Source organism: Oryctolagus cuniculus, chromosome 21 (assembly GCF_051225735.1).
Source record: "Oryctolagus cuniculus isolate XC-2025 breed Fujian yellow rabbit chromosome 21, ASM5122573v1, whole genome shotgun sequence".
NCBI classification, from domain to species: Eukaryota; Metazoa; Chordata; class Mammalia; order Lagomorpha; family Leporidae; genus Oryctolagus; species Oryctolagus cuniculus.
The window spans coordinates 33,831,286-33,855,600 of NC_142887.1; the positions used below are offsets into that span (position 1 = coordinate 33,831,286).

General features: G+C 53.0%; 1 long non-coding RNA gene across 8 annotated transcripts in view; it reads left to right on the forward strand.

Annotated features, from left to right (window-relative positions):
* The window catches only part of LOC149119914 (uncharacterized), a 168,681-nt gene extending 144,677 nt beyond the window's left edge, over positions 1-24,004 (forward strand). Inside the window, exons 1-4 of one of the 8 annotated variants that reach the window (XR_016227418.1) lie at positions 3,707-3,848; positions 8,603-8,791; positions 10,154-10,279; positions 11,238-11,483. This is a non-coding gene — a long non-coding RNA (uncharacterized LOC149119914). Of the gene's footprint in view, positions 1-3,706; positions 3,849-8,602; positions 8,792-10,153; positions 10,280-11,237; positions 11,484-13,715; positions 14,127-23,985 lie in introns of those variants that run through there. The other 7 variants (XR_016227413.1, XR_016227412.1, XR_016227408.1 and 4 more) reach the window with 7 other exon arrangements.
* Positions 24,005-24,315: the final 311 nt, after the last annotated feature.

Genomic DNA, 24,315 nt, shown 5'->3' on the forward strand with positions numbered 1-24,315 from the left:
AGAGGGAGTGGGAGAGAGGAGGGTTGCGGGTGGGAGGGACGTTATGGGGGGGAAGCCATTGTAATCCATAAGTTGTACTTTGGAAATTTATATTCATTAAATAAAAGTTTAAAAAAAAGAACACACGTGTCCCCTCGGCTTTGGGGAGCACACCTGCATTTTCCAGGGTCGGCCCTGTGTCTCGGATTCAGTCTCTGGCTTTGAACTTGGACCTCTTCCTTGGAGTTTCTCCTCAAGCCCTGAGCCAGGGACTTTACCTCCTGGAAGGGCAGGTGACACCTGCACAGCAGGTGCTTGGGGGGCAACGTTCTTTTTCCACCACGATGCCAGAAAAAGCCCCTCTGCTGTTTCCGGTGAGCGCGAGAGCCTGCACTGCTGAGGGTTTCCTCTGTCTGCTTCCCTCTCAGAGAAGCCGCATTAGTCTTCTGCCCATGGCTGCTTTGGAGCCAAGAGTCCTTCACGTCCTGGCCATCACCACTGCCTGCAGGGGTCTTCCTGCCTCTCACTCCCACCATGGATTTCCAAGGCCATGCTCCTCATTGGAAATCATGGAAAAGGAGTTTTATTAACCATGTATTTATTTATTTGAAAGGCATAGAGAGAAATAGAGATAGAGACAGAGATACAGAGACAGAGAGAGAGGTCTTCCATCTGCTGGTTCACTCCCCAAATGGCTGCAATGGCCGGAGTTGCACCAGTCTGAAGCCAGGAGCCAGGAGCTTCTTCCAGGGGCCCAAGTACTTGGGCCATCTTCTACTGCTTTCCCAGGCCATAGCAGAGAGCTGCATTGGAAGACGAGCAGCTGGGACTTGAACCGGCGCCCATATGGGATGCTGGCACTGCAGGGAGAGGCTTAGCCCACTATACCACGGTGCTGGCTTCTGGCCTCTCAGATTCCTTTTCATGACATCGTCTTTCAAGATTGGCTCAGACCCTTCCCCAAGCCCTGTTTCCTGTGCACAATCCACCCCCCCCCCCACTCCTCACCTTGTTTCTGCCTACTTAAGCTGATGACAACTGATCAAACACCGATTCCCTTGGTGGCCTTCCAACTTCCGCCAACTGCTTACTTGGAGGAAGGACTTGGTGGTCCTTGGCAGCCACTGACACAGGGTTCCACCATCCTTTCAACCCTCACCTCTTGGGCAAGACCCCGAGAGGGAGCAATGATTGGCTTTCTCTGGTGTGCTAACAGCACATTTTCCTACCTCGATCTAGCCCATCCACCACACCTCTACATCTGTCTAGCAAGACTACACACACACACACCCTTTTGATTGATAGGCAAGTTTGAAACAGGTTAATGCAGAGAACTTTCTGAACTGTAAAGGGGGGAACAGGTGTCAGGAGAGGGGTTCCCAGATTGCCAGGGTCCACCCACTAGCAAAGACCCCTCCAGGTGCCCACAGGGCCTGAACAGGCTGAAGAAGGGCATGGGGGTACTAAGAGTTCCCGCTGTTACCTGGAGGGGGCAGGCAGGGGGTTCCTGGCTCCCGGGCCCAGGTTAGGAAGATGGAGATGAGGCCCACCTGGAAGCCCCTCCTGGTGCCCCCTGTCTGCACACTTGCTCCTGGGATTGTGTGCACCTGCTGCTGCCCTGCCTGCCATGGCCCCGACACCCTACCTCCCTCTTCCCCCGTAGACACTGGGGCTTTTGTTGTGTGTTGACTGTGTCTGGACCCTGGGAAAAACCGATCTGGAGAAAAACAGATCAAAGGTTCTAGATTTTTCTATCTTTTGGTTACTTTGGTTAAAGGTGGTGCATTTTTATAAATGATTGAGACTATATTAGATATAATTACAGACAATAGCTTTAAAAATTCAACACATCTTTTGCATTGTGGCCATTTTTTTAGATTTATTTATTTACTTGAAAGGCAGAGGTCTCCAGAGAGGCAGAGGCAGAGAGAGAGAGAGAGAGAGAGAGAGAGAGAGAGAGAGACTGACTTCCATTCACTGGTTCACTCCCCAATTTGCTGCAATGGCCACAGCTGAGCTGATCTGAAGCCAGGAGCCTGGAGCGTCTTCTGGGTCTCCCATGTGGGTGCAGGGGCCTGAGGACTTGGCCCATTTCCTTCCCTCCCTCCCTCCCTCCCTTCCTCCCTCTCTCTCTCTCTCTCTCTTTAGATTTGACTAACTTGGTTTTTAATGATTTACAAAGGCTTTAGGTAGAATTAGTTCTCTTTGAATACAGTAACTTTTAAAAATTACCTCAACTCAAAGCTTAACATTCCCAAAGTTTAAAATAACCTAGTGTGCAATCCAAATTAAAATAAGCTGACCCTTCTCTGCAAACCGGCAGAGGGGTCAGTGTATCCAGAGAAATGCACCATCCATCATGTGTTAGTGTTAGGATAAACACTAACACCAAACAGGTCAATTTTGTATAAGCACTGCGCAAACAGTGCATTTACTTAGCAGTTGGCTGACAACCTTAATTAGCTGGCAGATAGCTGGGAGCAAGGCAGTAAGGACAGATAGACAGAGGTAACAGAGACACAGGAGAGAGCCAGCGAGCGAGCCAAAACCCGGAGTGACAAACAGAACATCAACTAAGAGGCTGCGAGGCCCCACTCAGAGCTTATTTTATAAAATCCAAATAAAGTCATATTTTATCTACTTCTAAAGGAAAGAGTTGAGAAATTTCCTTCAAAGATGGTTAGAAATTTTTTTAAAATATAGGTGGCGTTGGAATGAAATCTTCAGTTATCTAAGAAAACATCTAAAGTGATTTCACCTGTAGTGAAACGTTGGGCCATTTTCCACTACTTTCCCAGGCCATAGCAGAGAGCTGGATCAGAAGTGGAGCAGCTGGGACTCGAACCGGTGCCCATATGGGATGCCGGCACTGCAGGCAGCAGCTTTACCCACTACACCACAGTGCTGGACCCACCTGATTGCATTTAACAATGAAAGTCAGGTGTTTAGTTGTATCGTGTGTATCTAGTCATGTCTTTGGGCTGTCTAAATGACTATAGGCAGGGACAAAGTAAGACTGACTTGAAGGTTTTTAGAGGAACGGTCTGTGTTGTGGTGCAGTGGGTTAAGCCACCGCTTGCAACACCAGCCCCCTATGTCGGAGTGCCGGCTGGAGTCCCAGCTGCTCCACTGCCAATCCAGCTCCCTGCTAACGCACCTGGGAAAGCCAAGGGTAGATGGCTCAAGTAGTTGGGCGCTGTTACCCATGTGGGAGACCTGGATGGAATCCTGGCTCCTGGATTCTCTAAATCTGTTTTAATAAACCTTAAAAAAATTCAGAGAAGAGACTTGGAGGGGTTGGTGTTCTATGGCCAGAGGGCATTGACAGCAGCCAGAGCAGGGGATGAGGGAAACAAGTGCCTCTCTCTGAAATGTGAATTAAGGAAGAAAAGGGTCTGTGTGTGTGTGTGTGTGTGGTTGGGTGGATTTCTGGGGAAAACCTTCCAGAAAAACCACAAAAAGCAAGCACACAAGACAGAATTGTAAAAAGGTGCAGTCATTGGAGGGATTCTGGGAACCGAGTCTGGTGGGAAAACAGACTGACTGCTTTGTTGGCCAAGGCGACATCGACAAACTGGAGATGACACTGTGGATTGAGCCCTGATGTGCAATGTGGGAGACAATTAAAAAAAAAAAAAACAAAAAGGTAGTGCAGGGAGCTACTGGGGGCATTACGTCAGCCCCACACCAGCTCACAGCCGATTGGCCTGGGGGCGGGCACCTACTCAGCGTGACCAATGAGAGGCCTCGGCGGCTCCTTCATAAGCACAGGGAGGTGGTGGCGACAATAGGTGCAGCAGCTTTCCCACCATCCTCTGCTTGGTGCCGGCGTGGCTCAGGGCTCGAGGTGTCATGCTGCAGGGCTGTAGGTAGGTTCTGCTTCTCACCTTTGAGTCCAGGTCTACTTCATCTCAGTCCTTTGTTCTTGCTTGGTTTGCCTGCTTTAAGACTTATTTGAAAGGCAGCATTACAGAGAGGCAGAGAGCTCTTCCATCATGCTGGTTCACTCCCCAAATGGCCCCAATGACTGGGGCTGGGGCTGGGGCTGGGCCAGGCCAGAGCCAGGAACTTCTTCCAGGTCTCCCACATGGGTGCAGAGGCCCAAGCACTTGGGCCATCTTCTACTGCTTTCCCAGGTGCATTAGCAGGGAGCTGGACTGGAAGTGGAGCAGCTGGGACTCAAACCGGCACCTTTGTGGGATGCCAGTACTGCAGGCGGCAGCTTTACCTTGTGCCACAGAGCTGGCCCTGCTTTAGGTTGTTTTTAAACGCTGCTGAGATAAATGTATTCTGACTGGTACTCCAAAGCATGGCCTAAACTGTAACTAGCTTGATAGTCTAAAGCTGGAGATGTTAAAACCCAATTCCTGAAGATTCTGCGTGTGTTTTCCGCCCTTTGCTTCTACCGCCCATTGTGTGTCCATGCTGTCTCCAGGTTGAAGCTCCGTTCCTCCTGCAGGTACTGCTCATACACCATTAAGGCTGTGATGGAGCACAGGAGTATACTTGGTTCTCCTCACCACTTATTTCCGTGTTATTTGAAAGGCAGACAGACACAGTGAGCGCCTATCCCTGGTTGACTCCCCAAATGCCTGCAACAGCTGAAGCTGGGCCAGGAGCCCCTGACTCCACCTGGGTCTCTGACGTGGGTGGCAGGGACCCAGGGACTTGAGCCATCGCCTGCTGCTTCCCAGGTGCAGGTCCGCAGGACGCTGGAATTGGGAGCGGAGCTGGGACTGAAGCCCAGGTGCTCCCATATGGGATTTGGGGGGTCTATGGAGGCTGCACCAAATACCCACCCCTCTACCACTACTGACTAATAGGCTGTTGCTGGTATGTGCTGGCAGATTCCTTGACCAAACTCCCAACCGGGCTCCCCTGAGCCCTCTTCAACCAGGCCTCCAGCCGACTTGAACAAATGCGAAGGGTTCCTAACAACTGTAGGCTGCAGCCTTCATCTGCCTGCTGAGAAGACTCAAGATGGCCAAGCAGGTTCACGGCTACAGCCAACACCTGGAGGAAGGGCCCCCACCTCCCAGCTTCTGGGAGGGCAGGAGCTGACATCAGTAAGCACCTTAGCTAACACGGATGGGTTTCACGTGGTCCGAAAGTCCCCTTGCTGCTGTTCCTAAGACTACACTTGCTTGGCTGAACTCGGCCATGTTTACCGTCTTCCCCATGCTCTGCTTGAGTGCCTGGATTCCAGAACTAAGTTCCAGATCAAGTGAGGACACAGTGACTCCCTCTCTGAATTGTCCATTGATACACTTTGCTCGTCAGGGGAAAATCCCACTTCTGGGGTATCTTTCTCGTGGTTAATATAATTCTTAATTGTGTTAGTACGTCAACTACAGCCACTGAAAAGGTCTCTTCCTAGCCTGTGGCTCCTCGCCCCCTCTTTTTTTTTTAAAGATTTTTTTATTTACATGAAAGAGTTACACAGAAAGGAGAGGCAGAGAGAGGGCTTCCATCTGCTGGTTCACTCCCCAAGTGGCTGCAGTGGCCGGAGTTGCGCCGATCCAAAGCCAGGAGCTTCGTCTAGGTCTCCCATGCAGGTGCAGGGGCCCAAGGACTTGGGCCATCTTCTGCTTTCCCAGGCCACAGCAGAGGGTGGGATCAGAAGTGGAGCAGCCGGGACTCGAACTGGTGCCCATGTGGGATGGCAGCACGGCAGGCGGCAGCTTTACCTGCTACACCACAGTGCCGGCCGCTTGTACACTGTTAATGCTAATGAAGATGCTGAGAACCATCTCGGTCAACTAAGCCAGGAGCAAGGGTGTCTTGTGACCAAACACTGGAGCAGCCAAGAGCTACCGCTTACAGGGCTTGTTTTCAGGGAACTTCTACCTACTCATGAAGTTCTGGGATGGATGACGTCTATTCAAAGGGTGGTGGATGCATATGCCCACGGAGTTATTGAGGTAACACGAGTTTCTCGTTCAGTTGAGGGTGGAGAATGAACAGTGAGGGGCTCGGGCTTCCTGTGTTAGGTGAGTTAGATGAGGCTGCTGCTCAGGCATGGGGTCCTTCAGCCTCAGCTGGGTCCGGCTACTATGGCGCATTCACCGCTAGATGGTCTCGAGCCAACTCATGTCCACATACAAGGACATCAGGTTGGTTTTAACCAGCATCGAAACAGGATTGGGCCACTTATTTTTACAGATGTATTTGAAAGGCTGAGTTAGGGAGAGGTCTGCCATCTGCTGGGTCACTCCCCAAATGTCCATGAAGGCTGGGCTGTGCCAAGTCAGATCCGGGAGCCTGGAGCTGCTTCTGGGTCTCCCACGTGGGTGGCAGGGGCCCAGGCTTTTGGGCCATCTTCAGCTGTCCGGAGCACTTTAGCAGGGAGCTGGTTCAGAAGTGGAGCAGCTGGGTCTCCAATGGGTGCCTATATGGCATGCAGGCATCACAGGTGGCAGCTTAACCTTCAGTGCCACGATGTCAGCCCCGGGTCATTTTCTTTAAGTAGTGGGCTGTGCTGTTAGTTCCACTTCTTGGCTGCTGATCCCATGAGGGTAGAAGCTCGCATCCCAATCCTGGGCTCCCAGCTCGGAGCTGACATCCCCTCCCGTCCCGCTCACTCACCCTTGGCCCCTGTTATCTCCAGTCAGCGGTGACTGGTGCACCCTTGCTCCTTGCTTTGTGTTTGGTTGGTGGTCCAGCAAGATGAGATCCTGTCCCAGGGTCTATCTCACTACCTCTCAACAGCCTGTGCTGTGGCAGAAGCAGATGGGCAGTAGGGGGCTGTGTTTTCCTTTTTTATTTTAAAAGCCATGAGTAGTACCGTGGGATAGGATGGTAATGAAAGTAGTCCATCTGCCACCCCCATTCCCACTCCAAGTGGTAGTGGCTTCTTGGCACAAGTTGTTGGTCTTATACTAATTTCTGTGTTACTACCTGGTCTCCACATGATGCACACTGTTAAGTCCATGTTTTCCCCCCTAGGTTTGTCAATTTCCTGCTTTTTCCTGTCCTGAAACAGGATTATCCATTTATTTAAGAGATTTTTTATCTATTTGAAATGCAGAGTTGGGAAGACAAGTCTTCCATCTGCTGGTTCATTCTCCAAATGGCTGCAACAGCCAGGGCTGGTCAGAGTTGGAGCCCGGATCCTGGAACTCTGTCCAGGTCCCTGTGGAGGTGGCAGGAGCCCTAGCACTTGAGCCTCTGTTGCTCTCCTGGGCACAGGAGCAGGGAGCTGGATGGGAAGTGGAGCAGCCAGGACTCAAGCCGGTACCCATATGGGACACTAGTGTCGCAGGCAGCAGCTTAACCCACTATGCCAGTCCCTGGGATTATCCATTTTACCTCTTCATTGACACACCATTCCTCTTACCCTCATATCAGTCCTTTAAGTTGACTAACAGCCACAGTATTTTTCTCTATTTTCCATTTGCCTGTCTAAACATCCATCAACATAGAGGGAAGATATTTTGGTCTCCATCCCTGCCTCCTGGCCAGAACCCCTGGAGCCCTTGTGGTTTCCTAAGTGATGAGGGCATAGGAGCACCTGTTAAATTTTCATTACCCATCCACCCCCCCCCCCATTGCTGAGGTCATTCAGGCACAAGTAAGGTGAATAGAACCCTTTATTGGCAATAAGCCCCTTTAACCACACCTCAGTCTAGCCTGGTGTGGCCACTGGGAAAGCTGTTGCCAGAGCAACCAGCTACAGGACTAGAGTTCCACTCCCTGACCTCCCGGGGAGCAGGGCGAGGCTGGAAGTGGAGTTTAGTTGCCTGTGGCCAGTGATTCACTCAACTGTGCACATGGAACGTGACCTGAGGGCACTGGGTCTGGAGCACTCCAAGGTGGGGAACGAGCTGGCGGCAGCTTAGCCCACTGCACCGCAAGGCGGCCCCAGCCACGAGGGTGTGCACCTTAGCTCCTTAGCTCCGTGCATTTAAGGACAGGCAGTGGGAAGGCGGTGCCTAAGCAGTTGCAGATAGCGCTGTAGAGTGTAGCCTTTGTGCCTGGCTGTTCGCTGTGAGAAATCTCCCAAATCGATGCACTTAGGCTCCTGGTCTGTCACCTGGCAGACTCCTGGGCTGAGGGCCATTGTGCTTAGAGGCTTGGATTCCTGGCTGGGAAAGGAAGCTGGGCCTGCCCATCAGTCCGCTTTCCTGGGGCCATGCCTGGGCCACCTGCCTGGTTTGATTCTTGGTGGCTTCCCTGTCCCCTTACAAGCTGAGCTCTGAGCTGCGGTCTACACAGAAGTTAAGCCCTCAGTGCACCTTCTCTCTGGCTCCTGAACCTGTGCATGTGCTGATGGGAATTCCCTGGGGGGGGGGTTGGCAGGGGACACAAGCTCTCTCCACTTAGACCTGTTAAGGAACAGCAGATATGCTGAGATGCCTGTCTTCCTGCCAGCCCCCGAGTGTCCAGGACTGGAAGAAGCCCCTGTGGCTTCTCTTGGGCAGAAAGGGAGCTGTGGGTCTCTGCTCGAGGCATGAGCAGGGGTGGGTGGTGAGGATGCTGCTGTCAGCGGGGAGGCCTGGGCTGCCCTTGCGTGACATGGGAAGAGGCTGAGCGGTGTGGGATTGCTTGAGGGTTCCCCCTTCTTGTTCTCGGGTTGGTGGAGATGCACAGACCAGTCCCCCTCTCGGTGTCTTGTATCTTGCAGTGCGGAGCCTGTGAGTGCTGAGGACTCGGCTGTGTCCTGTCCCTGGAGAGCTCCCTCTTCCTGACCCTGCCCTCGATGAGGGCCGCTCGAAGATGGACAGTGATGGCACAGGCCTGGCCCTCTCCTTGCCTCCAGCTGGCATCATCGAGTAGCCATGGCTCAGGAGTTGTGGTCCCGCTGCTCACCCAGGTAAGGCTGGAGCAGGGGGAGGTGCGGGCAGAGGCACAGTCAGTGTGCTCACCCAGGTGAGGCTGGAGCAGGGGGAGGTGCGGGCAGAGGCACAGTCAGTGTGCTCACCCAGGTGAGGCTGGAGCAGGGGGAGGTGCGGGCAGAGGCACAGTCAGTGTGCTCACCCAGGTGAGGCTGGAGCAGGGGGAGGTGCGGGCAGAGGCACAGTCAGTGTGCTCACCCAGGTGAGGCTGGAGCAGGGGGAGGTGCGGGCAGAGGCACAGTCAGTGTGCTCACCCAGGTGAGGCTGGAGCAGGGGGAGGTGCGGGCAGAGGCACAGTCAGTGTGCTCACCCAGGTGAGGCTGGAGCAGGGGGAGGTGCGGGCAGAGGCACAGTCAGTTAAGGCTGGAGCAGGGGGAGGTGCGGGCAGAGGCACAGTCAGTTAAGGCTGGAGCAGGGGGAGGTGCGGGCAGAGGCACAGTCAGTGTGCTCACCCCAGGTGAGGCTGGAGCAGGGGGAGGTGCGGGCAGAGGCACAGTCAGTGTGCTCACCCAGGTAAGGCTGGAGCAGGGGGAGGTGCGGGCAGAGGCACAGTCAGTGTGCTCACCCAGGTAAGGCTGGAGCAGGGGGAGGTGCAGGCAGAGGCACAGTCAGTGGGAGTCACCCCGGGGTGGGAGCCTCCGTGGACGTGCACCTGTTGGGTGTAGGTCAGGTCTGCCTGAGGTGGGCAGGAGTGGGGACGGCCCTCTGACGAAGGGCTGCGTGCGAGAAGGGACGAGAGGCCTGCAGGGAAGCATTGTGTGGACAAACCCAGTGCCTGGGGTGGCAGGTGGGGTGGGGCAGCTGGTGGCCTGTGGAGGGACGGGGACCAAAGGCCTGCTGCATCCCAGGGCTGCGGCTGCTTGAAGGAGCCTGTACCCTTGCCCATCTTCACAGAAGGCCAAAGCTGAGGGTGCTGGGCTTTACCTAGGAGAGAGATGTGCTGGGAGATCTCTCATCCCTTTTGTGTCTTGCACACGCATATGCACACGCACACGCACTAGCCAAGGCAGGGCCGGCCTCGGTCGTGGCCAAGGCCAGGCTAGTAAAGAATCCAAGGCCGGAGCCTCCATGGGTCCCAGAGCTGGGGGACTCTTGCCTTGCTCTCATCTTCAAGGGCAGAGGGGCATGGTCTCCTGCTCTGACAGGAAGTCGCCACTTCCTGTCCTGTCTCCTCCATGCCCGGGGAGGGTCTCCATGCCTCCAGGGCACGAAGCTGCTCGCTCATGGAGTGCCCTGCCCCCTGTGGTGAAGATCCTGGGGAAAGGGGAGCCGATGTTGGCAGCCACAGGCTGCAGGGTCAGCCAGACCCGACCTGGCTCCTTCCCCCTCCCCCACCCCAGCAGGAGCAGACCTGCTCACACCACGGTGCATCTCCAGGAACTCCTGTGGCCTTCTTCTCCTGGCTGGATAAGCTGGACTACCTCCGTAAGCTTTGCTGTCTCTTGGGCCAGCCACACAGCTGCCAGGTGAGCACGTGGGAGGGTTGTTTGAATACGAAATGGCCTGTGTAGTAGACTCCCAGGGGTCCCTTCGTAGGATCCCAAGCTGGGTGGCTGAAAACACGGTAATGTATTCCCTTGTGAGTGAAGGCTGGATGTCGGAAGTCAAGGTGTGGACATGGCTGTGCTCCCCCCAAAAGCTCCGGGGGAGGAGTTGTTGCTTGATGTTCTACCTCCTGCTGCTTGCTGGTGATCCTTTGTGCTCCTTGGCACGTCAGGGCAGTCTGCCTCTGCACATGGCTTCTTCCCCTGTGTGTCTGTGTCTCTAAGGGACTGCAGTCAACAGACTAGGGGCCCACCCTCTAGTCTAACCTCACCTTGACCTGATCACATCTGCCAAGACCCTATTTCCATTCAAAGACTCCTGTTGGACATGCACTTGGGGGTGGGTGGTGACACTGTTCAATCCAGGACAGCAGGGAACCCTTGAATCCCCCATGAGCAGGGCTCTGGAGTTGGAAGCTGGAGCTGGGAATCAAACTAGCACCACATTTGTGCAGTGCTGCTGTCTTTACGGCTAGGCTAGGCACCCCTCTCACAAATGGTGAGCTTGTGGAAACTCCAGTAGGCCTTCTGCTCAACTAGGAAGCTAGCAGTTGGGGGGAAAAGGGGTGCAAAAGAGGGGGTGGAGCATCTTCCCAAACTCGTCACCTAGGAACAGATCAGCCCTAGTGTGCAGAGATCTTTCCAAAGCTTGACCTCCATAGCTTCCGTGGCAGAAGTGAGGCTCACGTGGGTAGCACTGGCCCAGTAATGTGTATGTAGCATCCATGGTAGGTATAGGAGACCACCTGACTCTGAAGTCCTCTGGAAGTGAGGAGATGGTCTCCTATGGTCGTCTTAGGGTGTGGGGGGGCAATGGAGCTGTACCAAGCTAAGAGCTCTGGCCTCAGCTCCCTGGGAATAACTACTTGTGTTGTCTTAGTGACATGCAGAGACCACTGGAGACCTTAAGATGTGGACTTCTGGGCACCGATATTACCCATCTGTCCTACAGACTTCACACTGCCCACCTGCAGAACGTGGGCGTGGGCAGCAACAGCCTGCTCCACGTGATGCCTGCGCCCTGGAGACTGCTGGGTGGGGGTGGTCTTGAGCTCCTGCTGCCACCTGAGTTCCTGCTGCCAGCCCTGTGCTGCTGCCCCCACCCCGGGGTGGTCATCTCCCACGACCTCCTAAACTGCCCCTCCTACAGATAAGATGGTGTGTGGAATGCTCGAGCTGAAGAATGTTGAAGTATCCTATCCTTGTTGAATGCTCTGGATATGTGGATGACCACCCTGGATTAACGCTGCTTTAGAAGCCAAACCATGGCTAGGCTAAGCTGGACAGCATTGGATCAGATGGGGGAGGGGAGACCCACAAACTGCGTAGCACTGAGGGCTGAAAGCCGTGCAGAGCTCCACCGTGCAATAGTGCGCGCACAGCCAGCCAGCAGAAGTGCCGTGGTTCAGTGTCCTTACTTGCACGTGTCTGGGTAGCTTCTAGTCGCTGGCCGAGACTCCGGCTCCTTGTTGCAGGAGGTGTTCTGGCACGATGGGAGAGGCAGGGCCCAGCTGATCTGACTTGTGAAGAATATTTTAACTTTCAACATAAAGGATGATCTCATGCTCGTCTCTATCTTACAACATCAACTGTACTCGGGTCTCAGGGATTTGAGGCTTCAACTTGAACTTAGATGTTCCTCTGCTGTGTCCTAGACTGTTCTAGATGCCTGGTATAAGGACAAATGAGACACTTAAAAAAATCCTTCCTTAAACTTATTTTATTTGAAAGGGTTAGAGAGGTAGAGCAAGAGAAAAGGCTTCTATCCACTGGTTCACTCCCCACATGACTGCAACAGCCAGAGCTGAGCTGATCCAAAGCCAGGAGCTTCTTCTGGGTCTCCCAGGCAGGTGCAGGGGCCCAGGGACTTAGGCCATCCTTTGCTTTCCCAGGCCATTAGCAGAGAGCTGGATTGGAAATGGAGCAGCCGGGACTTGAACCAGTGCCCAGATGGGATGCTAGTGCTGCAGGCCAGGGCTTCAACCCACTGTACCACAGCACCACCCCAAATGAGACTTTTTGTGAAGGATCTCTAGATACAGGTGTCCCTTTTGTCTGGTTTTCCATTTTGTTTTTTCTGCAGTTTTCAATATTTGTTTTTTTTGGGGGGTGGGTGGGCATGTAAAAATGGTTGAGTTAATCTTCATAAACTTCAGTTCCTCACTTGTAAAACTGAGGGTTTTTTTTTAAGACATATGCATTTGAAATGAGGTAGAGACAGAAAGAGTCTTCCATCTGCTGGCTTACTCCCCAGATGGCAGCAATAGCCAGAGCTGTGCTGATCCAGGAGCCAGGAGTCTCCTCCAGGTCTCTCATGTGGGTGCAGGGGCCCAAGGACTTCGGCCATCTTCTGCATTCCCAGGCCATAGCAGAGAGCTGGATTGGAAGAGGAGCAGCCAAGACTAGAACTGGCGCCCATATGGGATGCTGGTTCTTCAGGCCAGGGTGTTAACCCACTGCGCCACAGCACCGGCCCCTCTTTTTTGTGTGAAAGCTGTCAGCATAGTGCATTCACTTATGCAGAAGGTGTTTGAGGCTCTGCCCTTCCCTGGGCTGAGTGCTGGGGGCAGGGGTGGAAAAGACACGCGTGGTTCTCATGTTTCTAGGAACTTGTACTGAGATGGGTGACTCGGGCGATCGGCAAGTTACATCAAGAAGCAGGACAATTTCAGACAAGAGGCACAGAGACAGGATGCAGTGGAAGGTCACTGGGGTGCGGGGGGGGGGGTAGCATCATATGTGTGGGTGGCCCGGGAACGGTGCCTGAACACTGAGGCCGGGAGTCACAGGACATGGAACAGGAGCCTAAGCAGAGGAAATGCAGGTACGGAAGCCTGAACGGGCTGATGAGGCTGGAGGTTAAAACAGGAATAGGTTAAGCAGTCGGCTGAGGGAGCCACAGTGAATGGATCACTTAGTGAACATGGGTATGTTTGTGATCATGTTATCAAAAGGAACCACTTCCACTGGTGCCGTGGTACGAAGGTATCCCCCAAACTTAGTGTGTCGATCACCAATGTGAAGCATTTTAAGAGGGGCTGCCTTGGGGGCTGGCACTGTGTTGGAGGCTTCAGCTGTTGTCTATAGAGCCAACATCATATATGGATGCCAGTTTGAGTCCTGGTTGCTCCACTTCTAATCCAGCTCCCTGCCAATGTGCCTGGGGAAAGCAGTGAAAGGTGGCCCAAGCGTGTGGGCCCCTGCACCCATGTGGGAGGCCTGGAGGAAGCTCCTGGCTTCAGTCTTGGCCAGCTCTGACTATAGTGGCCATTTGGGGAGTGAACCAGTGGATGAAGGACCTCTGTTTCTTCCCTCTCCATGTAACTCTGATTTTCAAGGTTTTTTTTTTTTTCCAAAGAGGGGCTGCCTTTAGGAGAGGATCAAATCATGAAGAACCCTCATGAACGGGACTGATGACCTTATAAAAGGACCACAGGGTCCCAGCTGGGCCCTTCTGCCATGTGGGGATGTGTTGGTTTCCTCTGGGGCACACGGCGAGGTGCCATCTTGGAAGCAGACTCTTCAAAGAGGCAGTATCTCCTGGTGCCTAGATTGGGCTCCCCAGCCCCCAGAACTCAGATTTCTGTTCATGGATCATCCTTCTAAAGGCTTTTTGCTACAGCAGCAGGTGTAGATGAAGTTGGCTGATGCTATGGTACGAATTCCACTGTGTCTTGGGCTCTCCAAGTCGATGGCTTAGTGAAGCCCTACCCAACAGGTGAGGACATGGAGAAATAGTAGAACCCAGGAAGCCACAGAGGCAGAGCAAGTTTGGTCCATTTATGTGTGCTTTCTGGTTTATCTTACTTAAAATACTATCCTCTATTGGGGCTGGTGCTGTGGCATAGCAGGTAAAGCTGTCGTAGTGCCGGCATCCCATGTGGATGCTGGTTCAAGTTCTGGCTGCTCCACTTCTGAGCCAGCTCTCTGCTGTGGCCTGGGAAAGCAGTGGAAGATGCCCCAAGTCCTTGGGCCCCTGCACCCATGTGGGAGACCTGGAAAGAAGCTCCTGCCCTTGGATCAGCGCAGCTCCAGCTGTTACAGCCATCTAGGGAGTGAACCAGTGGATAAAAGACCTCTCTGCTTCTGCTTCTCTGTGACTCTGCCTTTCAAATAAATCTTAAATATGATCATCTGGGTTCATTCATGTCACAAATGACAGGATTTCCTCCCCCCCTTTCTTAAAAGGCTGATTATTGCACTTTGTGTCTAAACCACATTTTCTGTTTCCATTTGCCCACTGATGGACATCTGGGTTGTTTGCACGTCTTGCTCACTGAACAAAACTGCTGTGCATAGGGCAGGGTGCGCATCTCTTCACGACGCCATCCGCAATGCCCTCGCGTGTCAACCCAGAGTTTTGACTGCTGTATTTCATTTAGTTAAATCTGTTTGTAGTTATTTTGTCATCTTTATTGATATCTTTTTTAAGATTTACTTGAAAGAGTTACACAGAGGAATGGTAGAGAGAGGTCTTCAATCCACTAGTTCACTCCCCAGTTGGCCGCAATGGCCAGAGCTGTACCAATCTGGAGCCAGGAGCCTCTTCCGGGTCTCCCGCATGGGTGCAGGGGCCCAAGGACTTCGGCCATCTTATTCTGTCCCAGGCCATAGCAGAGAGCTGGATCAGAAGAGGAGCAGCCAGGACTAGAACTAGCGCCCAAATGGGATGCTGGTTCTTCAGGCCAGGACGTTAAACCACTGCGCCACAGCACCAGCCCCTTGATATCTTTGTGATTTGATTTTTTTGTAGTGATATACTTGATTAGCCTTATCTTTTTTGTATCTAGTATAGGTTTCCATTTATGATTATCACAAGACTTGGATAGAGCAACATATTTTGAGCCAATTATAATCTCATAGAAAATAAAAACTTACCCCACACCACATACTTTGCTATTAGTATCAGAATTCATTTTATATTGTTTCTATTAACCAGTTTTTCTGGTAATTTTTTAAAGTTATTTTAGCTGCCAACTACAGGGTTGGCATCCCATATGGGTGCTGGTTTGAGTCCCAGCTGTTCCACTTCTGATCCAGCTCGCTGCTAATGGTTTGGGAAGGCAGTGGAAGATGGCCCAGGTGCTCGGGCCCCTGCAGCCATGTGGGAGACCTGGAGGAAGCTCCTGGCTCCTGACTTGAGATTGGCCCAGCTCTGGCTGTTGTGGCCAATTGGGGAGTGAAGCAGCAGATGTCTCTCCATCTCCCTCTCTCTGTAGCTCTGCCTCTCAAATTTTTAGAAACATATAATTTAAAAATCATTAATATGAGAATGGGATCTACTTAAGGCACTTCAGAGGAAAGCTGAACATTTCAAAATTTTCACAAAACAGCATTTTGAGTCACATATTTTAGTGAGTCTGTCCTCCATGGATTTCAGCCAGAATGCCCCTTTAGCTGCTCACAGCTTCTTTAAGGGAACAAAAGACAAAAGGCTTTGTCAGTCCATCAGTGCTCGTGTCACACGATCTGGAGCTGTAGCGATCAGAAGGCAGCAGCAGCCCCTGTCCGTCTGTACAGGTTATTTTTAGGTACATGAAAGGTAGAAGAGAGGGAGAGGGAGAAAGTACCTTCCATCTGCTAGTTCACTCCTCAGATGTGCACAACAGCCAGGGCTGGGCCAGGCTGAAGCCAGGAATTCAGCCTGGGTCTCCCCCGTGAGTGGTGGTGGTGGTGGGGCCCAAACACTGAAGCTGTCATATGCCGCCTGCCTTGAGGCTTCAGCCTGCGGCTGGATCAGAAGTGAAGCAGGCAGGACTTGAGCTGGTCACCCAAGTGACAGCTTAACTCACCGCATCACAAGTCCCGTGCCTCTCCTTCAGTGTTTTGTTTAAGATTTTATTTGAGAGGTAGAGTTAGAGATGGAGAGAGAGGTCTTCATCTTCTGGTTCACTCCCTCAGATGGCTGCAATGGCTGGAGCTGCGCTGATCTGAAGCCAGGAGCTTTATCCGGGTCTCCCACGCGTTTGCAGGAACCCAAGCACTTGGGCCATCTTCTTCTGCTTTCCCAGGTCATAGCAGAGAGCTGGATCAGAAGATGAACCGTATGGGATGCCGGTGCCGCAGGTGGAGGACTATCCTACTGCACCACAGCACCAGCCCCATCTCCTTCAGGTTTCAAGGATGGTTTCTTCCAGCAGCTTGAATGTTTCCTCTCACCGCTGGCCTCCAAGGCTTTTGCTGGGAATCTGCCAGTCTTGTGGCATCCCTGCTCGTGTGGTGACTGCAGGGGACAAAGGTGCTCTGGAGAAATCTGAAAGTGGGTTTGGGGCCGGCACTGTGGTGCATCGGGTAAAGCCGACGCCTGCAGTGCCGGCATCCCATGTGGGCAGCAGTTTGAGTCCTGGCTGCTCCACTTTTTTAAAAATTTATTTGACAGGTAGAGTTGTAGACAGAAAGAGGTCTTCTTCTGTTGCTTCACTCCCCAAATGGCCATCATGGCCAGCGCTGCGCTGATCTGAAGCCAGGAGCCAGGTGCTTCTTTGTCTCCCATGTGGGTGCAGGGGCCCAAGCACTTGGGCCATCCCCCACTGCCCTCCTGGGCCACAGCACAGAGCTGGACTGGAAGAGGAACGACTGGGACTAGAACCCGGTGCCCATATGGGATGCCAGCGCTGCAGGCAGAGGATTAACCAAGTGAGCCACGGCGCCAGCCCACTGCTCCACTTCTGATCCAGCTCTCTTCTACGGCCTGGGAAAGCAGTAGAAGATGGCCCAAGTCCTTGGGCCCCTGCACCCACATGGGAGACCTGGAAGAAGCTCCTCACTCCTAGCTTTGGATTGGCGCAGCTCTGGCTGTTTCAGCCAACTGGGGAGTGAACCAGTGGATGGAAGACCTCGCTCTCTCTGCCTCTCCTTCTCTCCCTGTGTAATTCTGACTTTCAAATAAATCATTTTTATAAAAAATGGATTTATTTTGGTTTATAGTTTGAGAGATGGCAGCAGCACAAAGAAGGTCAACAGAGAAAGGAAAAGAATATTCCAGATGTCTGCAATGATTGGCATATCGCTGGCACTGAGGTGGCAGCTGTGGGTCAGGGGCAGGGGAACATCTATTCAAGTGAGGGAGCACTGGCTGCACGGGGCCTGCTGACACCACAGTGGGGCAAGCAGGAAGCAGCTACTGGGACAATACATACACAGGGCCAGGTGCACCTGTCCCCGCCTCTGGTCCCCAGGGCCAGCGGTGTCCCCCAGGAGGGCAGGAGGCTGCTTTCAGGGACCCTGTGGGGACACCTGGGGCTGGCTCACAGGGCTCACATCCAGCCACAGGGCCAGGCTTCCGTCTCTCCCTGATGAATTTCTTCGGCTGTCCATGTCCCTGGTGAGCTGGACACCACTGTAAGAAGTGCCTCTCCTAGGATGTAGCAGATTTCTCTCTTTGCACCTGTATGTTGCTAAGGTCCCCTCACTTTGGGTTTATGAATGCACTTGTAAAATCCCTTTTGTTGGGGGCATGGCATTTGGGGCAGCAGTTATGCTGTCTGCCTTCCGTATGTGGGAGCATGGTGTTCAAATCCTGGCTCCTTTATTTCCAATCCAGCTTCCATTTAATGTGCACCACGGGAGACAGCAGGTGATGGCTCAAGTGGTTGGGTTCCTGCCATCTACATGAGAGACTGGGATTTCATTGTGGAATCCTGGCTTTGGTCTGGCTCAGCCCCAGCTATTGGTGGGGTGGGGTGGGGTGGCAGGATTTGGGTGTGAACCAGTAAATGGAAGCTCCCTCCCTCTCTCTGCCTTTCAAATAAAATACAGATATTTAAAGGCAAACTTCAACATTCCATTCATTTCTATTTCTTTGGCTTTGTTATTAGCATGTGTCTGAAAACCCATCGCATATGGTGGAGGTGGGCAGCTGAGTATTTTTTCCCTTAAGGGACACAGGACAAATAGTTAAGAATGTGGGGACCGTGCCCCTTGCCCTGGGTGGGGGAGGCCTGTACGTTGTGAGGCTACAGAAACTGAACGATGAAGGAAACTCCTACTCTGTTAGGTGAACGCTACGCTAGGAGCAGCTGGGCAGGCCGCGGAGGGCACTGCCCCTGAGCCTGGGCTTTCTGGGGGATGCCATACTCCAGAAGAGCCTGCAGGGGGCAGACGAGAGCCGGGCAGTCCAGGCGCTGAAAAGGCACGCACTGCAGGAATGTTCTGTGACCAAAGGGACCTGTAGCTTGGAGGAAGAGCGGGGAGAGTGGTCCAGGGGGCCTGGGAGCCTGCTAAGGTCTTGGGCTTTTCCGTCCAATAGCAGAAAGGTCAACACGAAGTTTTATTTGTCGTGTGCTTGTGTTTGCTTTTAATGCTCACATTCTGACTTAAACACGGAGATCTTGCTCTGGTTGAAGGCACCAGCTGTCTGGGACTGCTGGGGTGCAGGAGGGGCGGGGTTTAGGCCAGGGCCATGCATACCGCGTGTGGCCTGTGCATGTGTGTGTGTCATGGTGGCTCCTGAGATGGGCACCTGGGAGACCTCGGCTCACCCTCTGCAGGTGATCTCACACACAAGGGTGCCACAGATGTCTCTGGGGCTTGTGCTTTTAGCTCTTTGCAGGCCAGACCCAGGTTTAGGCCACAGTCAACTGCTGTCAGAGGGATTAGGGTGGCACTGAGGGTCGTGGTCTCTTCTTCCCTGGGGGCGGGGGGTCCTGGCAGGGCCCAGGGGAAGTTGGATGAGGCTGCTTGGGTCACTGTGGGTCTCCTGGAGTTCCATTCCCACCCCACCCCCCAGGCCCATTCAGGCTCTGCAGGGGGTGGGGCTGGGAGGGTCAGCCTTGACTTCTGCCTGAGAAAGTCATCCTAGAATCGGCCAGAACTGAAGGAGCACAGAGGCCCTCCACCCCCAGCATCGCCCTTCCACACACACACAGCTGAGCAAGGTGGCCCCTCGCTCCCCCAGGGTCTTGCTGCATGAGCGTGAAGCCGGGCCAGCCAGCGCTGCCAATCACGTGTCCTCTCAGGCAGCACGGACACAGCTCCCCCGTCTCTGTGACGCTGCGATGCCAGACCCCGGTCAGGCCTTTCACGTTAGGAGGCCCCACGCTGTAGGCATCAGAAACTTCGGTTTCCAACAGAAATTTTCCATTGGGGGAAAGCAACCCTCATCTGGGGTCACAGTTCCCCAAAAGCAATGAGGTACGTTTGGATCAACAACATGCACTTTGCGGTACCAGGTAAATTACCTTCGAGTTCTGCAACCTCTGTTATTATTGATTTCTTTATCTGAGAGGCAGATGGAGCGAGAGAGGGAGAGAGCTCTCACCTGCTGGTTCATGCCTGCAACAGCACCCAGAGCTCAATCCAGGTCTCCTAAATGGACAACAGAACCCCAACTACTTGAGCCATCACCCCTGGCCCAGGGGTCTGCATTAGCAGGAAGCTTGGGCCTGTGAGGTGGAGCTGATGGGCAGGGGCTGCTGTGACAGGGGAGCAGGGCAGGAGGTGCGGGTGCCAGAGGGACCTGGAAGGCTCTGGTGAGGTGGCAGGGACCCTGCACAGAGGCTCAGGACCCGTCTTCCTCTGTGTGGGTCTGGATCTAGCCCTTGGCACAGCTTGCGCCAGAGGGGCGAGGGGCCTGGGCTGCCAGAGCTGTGGCTGCACCAGCCTGGGGAGGACTGGTCTGGCCCTGGAGGTTCTCCAGGACCCAGCCAGACTCAGTTCTGTTTTCAACCAAGGGAGGATGTGGCTTATGGTGGTCACGTCTGCCCGAGATGCCATGGCAGGCAAGCACAGGGGCATCAGAGCAGCCAGCAGTGCTGTTTAGGGCCGGCCCCTTCTTCTCCCCAAGACTGGGGGTTGTCCTGGCCTTGAGAGGTGTGGGGAGGCAGGGATCATGGCTCCCATGCTGTGGGCAGTGGTATCACACCCCCATGGGGGTGCAAGTGTGGGAAGCAGCTTCAGCACAGACCTCTGGGGGCAACCCTGCCCCAGGCTCCAAGGCTAAGGTCAGAGTCAGGAGTGGGCCAGCACTGCACTGGGGGGGGCTGGGCTGGGTCATGAGCCTCCTGGAAGCTCTCCCCGCACCCCATAGGATGTCTCTGAGGGCACCCACACACTGTTACTGGTCAGTACCTTGCCCATCTCGCTGATGACCGCAAATCCTCCAGGATGCAATGCCTGGCCCTCAGTCAGGGTTTGTGGGACACAGGGATCCAAGCACAGTCCCATCAGCCCATGGGTTCTGACTTTCCTTGTGGTCCTCAGGATCCACATGTGGTTAACAGGGATTTGTCTGTTACAGCATCCAGTGGTCATGGCTGGACATGAGCCAGGGGATATCTGGGATGGCTGCCCCACTAGGGGCATGTGGGATGCACAGAATTCATTCTGGGTGTGGGGGCTGGGGAGAGCTTCAAAGGGACGGATGAGCCTTTGGGACAGCATTGGCCTGAGTGGACGGGGACAGACAGAACCTCAAGTGGTGGGGGTCTCAAGGATGCACTCCAGATCAGTCAATAGTAAAATACAAGGGCACTTCAGAAAGTCCTTGGGCCAGTGCCACGGCTCACTAGGCTAATCCTCCGCCTTGCGGCACCGGCACACCGGGTTCTAATCCCGGTCGGGGCACCGGATTCTGTCCCGGTTGCCCCTCTTCCAGGCCAGCTCTCTGCTGTGGCCCGGGAGTGCAGTGGAGGATGGCCCAAGTGCTAGGGCCCTGCACCCCACGTGAGACCAGGAGAAGCACCTGGCTCCTGCCATCGGATCAGCATGGTGCACCAACCGCAGCGCACCAGCCACGGCGGCCACTGGAGGGTGAACCAACGGCAAAGGAAGACCTTTCTCATGAGACTGTCTCTGTCTACTCTGCCTGTCCAAAAAAAAAAAAAAAAAAGCCCTTGGAAAGTGAAACTCAAAGGTAAGTTTATTTTAGTGCGAAAAACAACAAAACCACCCTGAAACCCATTCACCCAAGGGAGCCTCACAAAATTCATGAAAAAAGCTTCATAGGAAAAACTGCTTGGGCTTCAGTGATTTTGTGTGTGTTTGTGTGTATGCCACAATAAACTTATCTTTTAATTGCATTTTCCCGTGAACTTTTTGCTCATACAAGAGTGGATCTGCAACCAGTTTGGACTCTTAAGGGTAACTGAGCTAGCCTGTCCCAGGACAGTGTTTTGTTTTTTTTGCCATTTCCTTTTTTTTATTTAATAAATGTGAATTTACAAAGTGCAACTTTTGTATTATTGTGGCTTCTCCCCCCCAACCTCCCTCCCTCCCTCCCTCGGCCCTCCCCTCTCACACTCCCTCTTCCCATCCCGCCCTTCATTGAGTTTCATTTTCAATTACCTTCATATACAGAACATCAACTTAGTATATACTAAGCAAAGATTTCAACAGGCTGCACTCACACAACCATACAAGGTATAGGGTATTGTTCGACTACTAGTGTTGTCTTTAAGTTTCATAGTAAAACACATTAAGGACAGAGATCCTACATGGGGAGCATGTACCCAGTGACTTCCGTTGTTGATTTAACAGTTGGCACTCTTATTTATGACATCAGCAATCACCCAAGACTCTTGCTATGAGCTGTCTAGGCTATGGAAGTCCCTTGAGTTCACCAACTCTGAACTTGTTTAGTGAAGGCCATATCACAGTGGAGGTTCCCTCCTCCCTTCAGAGAAAGGTGCCAGGACAGTGTTCTACAAAAGATTTTCCTCTGGAATATTCCCAGTTAGGAGGCAGGCGTTTAGCTCAGTGGGGCAGACACCTGCCTCCCCCATTGGAAAACCTGGATGCAACACCTGGCTCTGGCTCCTGATTTCAGCTTCCTGCCAGTGAAGATGGCTAAAGACATTGGGTGCTGGGGTCATTGTTATGGCACAGGTGGTTAAGCATCCACCTACCTGTGACACTGGCATCCCCTGTGAGCCCTGGATCGAGTCCCGGCTGCTCCACTTCCTATCCAACTTCCTGCTAGTGCACCTGGAAAAGCAGCAGAAGATGGTCCAAGTGCTTGGGCCCCTGCCACCCTGTTGGAGACCTGTGCAGATGGAGTTCCTAGTTCTTGGCTTTGACCTAGTCCAGTCCTGGCTGTTGCAGCCATTTGGGGAGTGAACAGCAGGTGGAAAAAAATCTCACTTTATTTCTCTTTCTCTGTTACTCTGCTTTTCAAATAAATAAAAAAAATTCTAAAGAAAATTGGGGCAGGGCTGGTGCTGTGGCACTGTGGTAAAGCCGATGCCTGCTGTGCCGCATCCCATATGGGCACCGGTTTGAGAGCTGGCTGCTCCACTTCCAATCCAACTCACTGCTATGGCCTGGGAAAGCAGTAGATGTTCCAAGTCCTTGGGCCCCTGCACCCGCTTGGGAGACCTGGAAGAAGCTCTTGGCTCCTGGCTTCAGATCAGCACAGCTCTGGCCATTGTGGCCATCTGGATTGTGAACCAGCGGATGAAAGACACTCTCACTCTTTCTCTCTCTCTCTCTCTCTCTCTCTCTCTCTCTCTCTCTCTCTCTCTCTCCTCTCTCTGTGTAGCTGTGACTTTCAAGTCAAATAAATCTTACATATTAAAAAAAAGAAAATTGGGTGCCTTCCACCCACATGGGAGACATGGATTAAGTTTCCTGCTTTGGCCCTGGCCCAGCCCCAGCTGTTCTGGGCATGCAGGGACTGAACCAGTAGACAGGAGAGGAGTGTCCCATCAAAATCAAGAGCCAACCAACCAACACAAAACTAACAGCCAGTAATAAACCCACATCCCAGCCCCTCTATGTATTTAGACAACTGGAGCCACATCCAGCGAAGCAGCCCTTGCTACCAGGGACCTACTTTTCTGGTTGCAACCAGCCTGAGCTGACTTCACAACCTTCTCTGAGCTGCAATGCAAATGTGAAGAGTGGCACTTGAGGTGTCACTGGAGATCCATTCATTTGCTGGTGGCTAATGGTTTCACCTAAGCTACACCAGCCACACACCAGCTGGTTAAAATCATCATGGGTGGCTCCTGTCTGTGATATACATGCAGCACTTTCAATGGACAAACCGTGCATGCTTCCATTTGTACAAGGGGCTTGAGCCACCAGCTTCATAACGTGACAGAGGGGGGAACGGTGGCCAGGGAACGGGGAGCTGGTGTTGAGTGGGTCCAGAGTTTTAGCTTCACAGGAGGAAAAGTTCTGGAGGTTGGTGGGGGTAGTGGTTGCCCAGTGATGTCAGGGGACTTAATGCCATTGAAGTGCAGGCTTAAAAAATGGTCAGGATGGGGCTGGTGCTATGGTGTTGTGGGCTAAGCCTCTGCCTGCAGCACTGGCACCCCATATGGGTGCCGGTTCAAGTCCCAGCTGCTCCACTTTCAATTCTGCTTTCTGCTATGGCCTGGAAAAGCAGAAGATGGCCCAAGTGTTGGGACCCTGCACCCACGTGGGAGACCTGGGAGAAGCTCCTGGTTTTGGATCAGCTCAGTTCTGGCTGTTGTGGCCATTGGCAGAGTGAACCAGCAGGTAGAAAACCTTAGTTAGTTTCTCTCTCTCTCTCTCTCTCTCTCTCTCTCTGCCTCTAAAATAAATAAATATTAAAAAATGGTCAGTGGGGGCCAGGGCTGTGGTGTAGTGGGTAAAGCCACCACCTGCAGTGCCGGCATCCCATACGGGCACAGGTTCAAGTCCTGTCTGCTCCATTTCCAATTCAGGTCTCTGCTGTGGCCTGGGAAGGCAGTAGAAGATTGCCCAGGTCCTTGGACCCCTTCATCCATGTGGGAGACCTGGAAGAAGCTCCAGGCTCTTGGCTTTGGATTGGCCCAGTTCCAGCCATCAGAGTCACTTGGGGTGTAAACCAGCAGATGGAAGACGTCTCTCTCTCTCTGCCTCTCCTTCTCTCTGTGTAACTCTGAATTAACTCTTGAATTTATTGTAAATAAATAAATAAATCTTTAACAAAATGGTCAGGATGGAAATTTTGTCACCTATGCTTGATCACAATTGAGAAAGAAACTTAGGAAAACTTGCTGACAAAAAGCCCA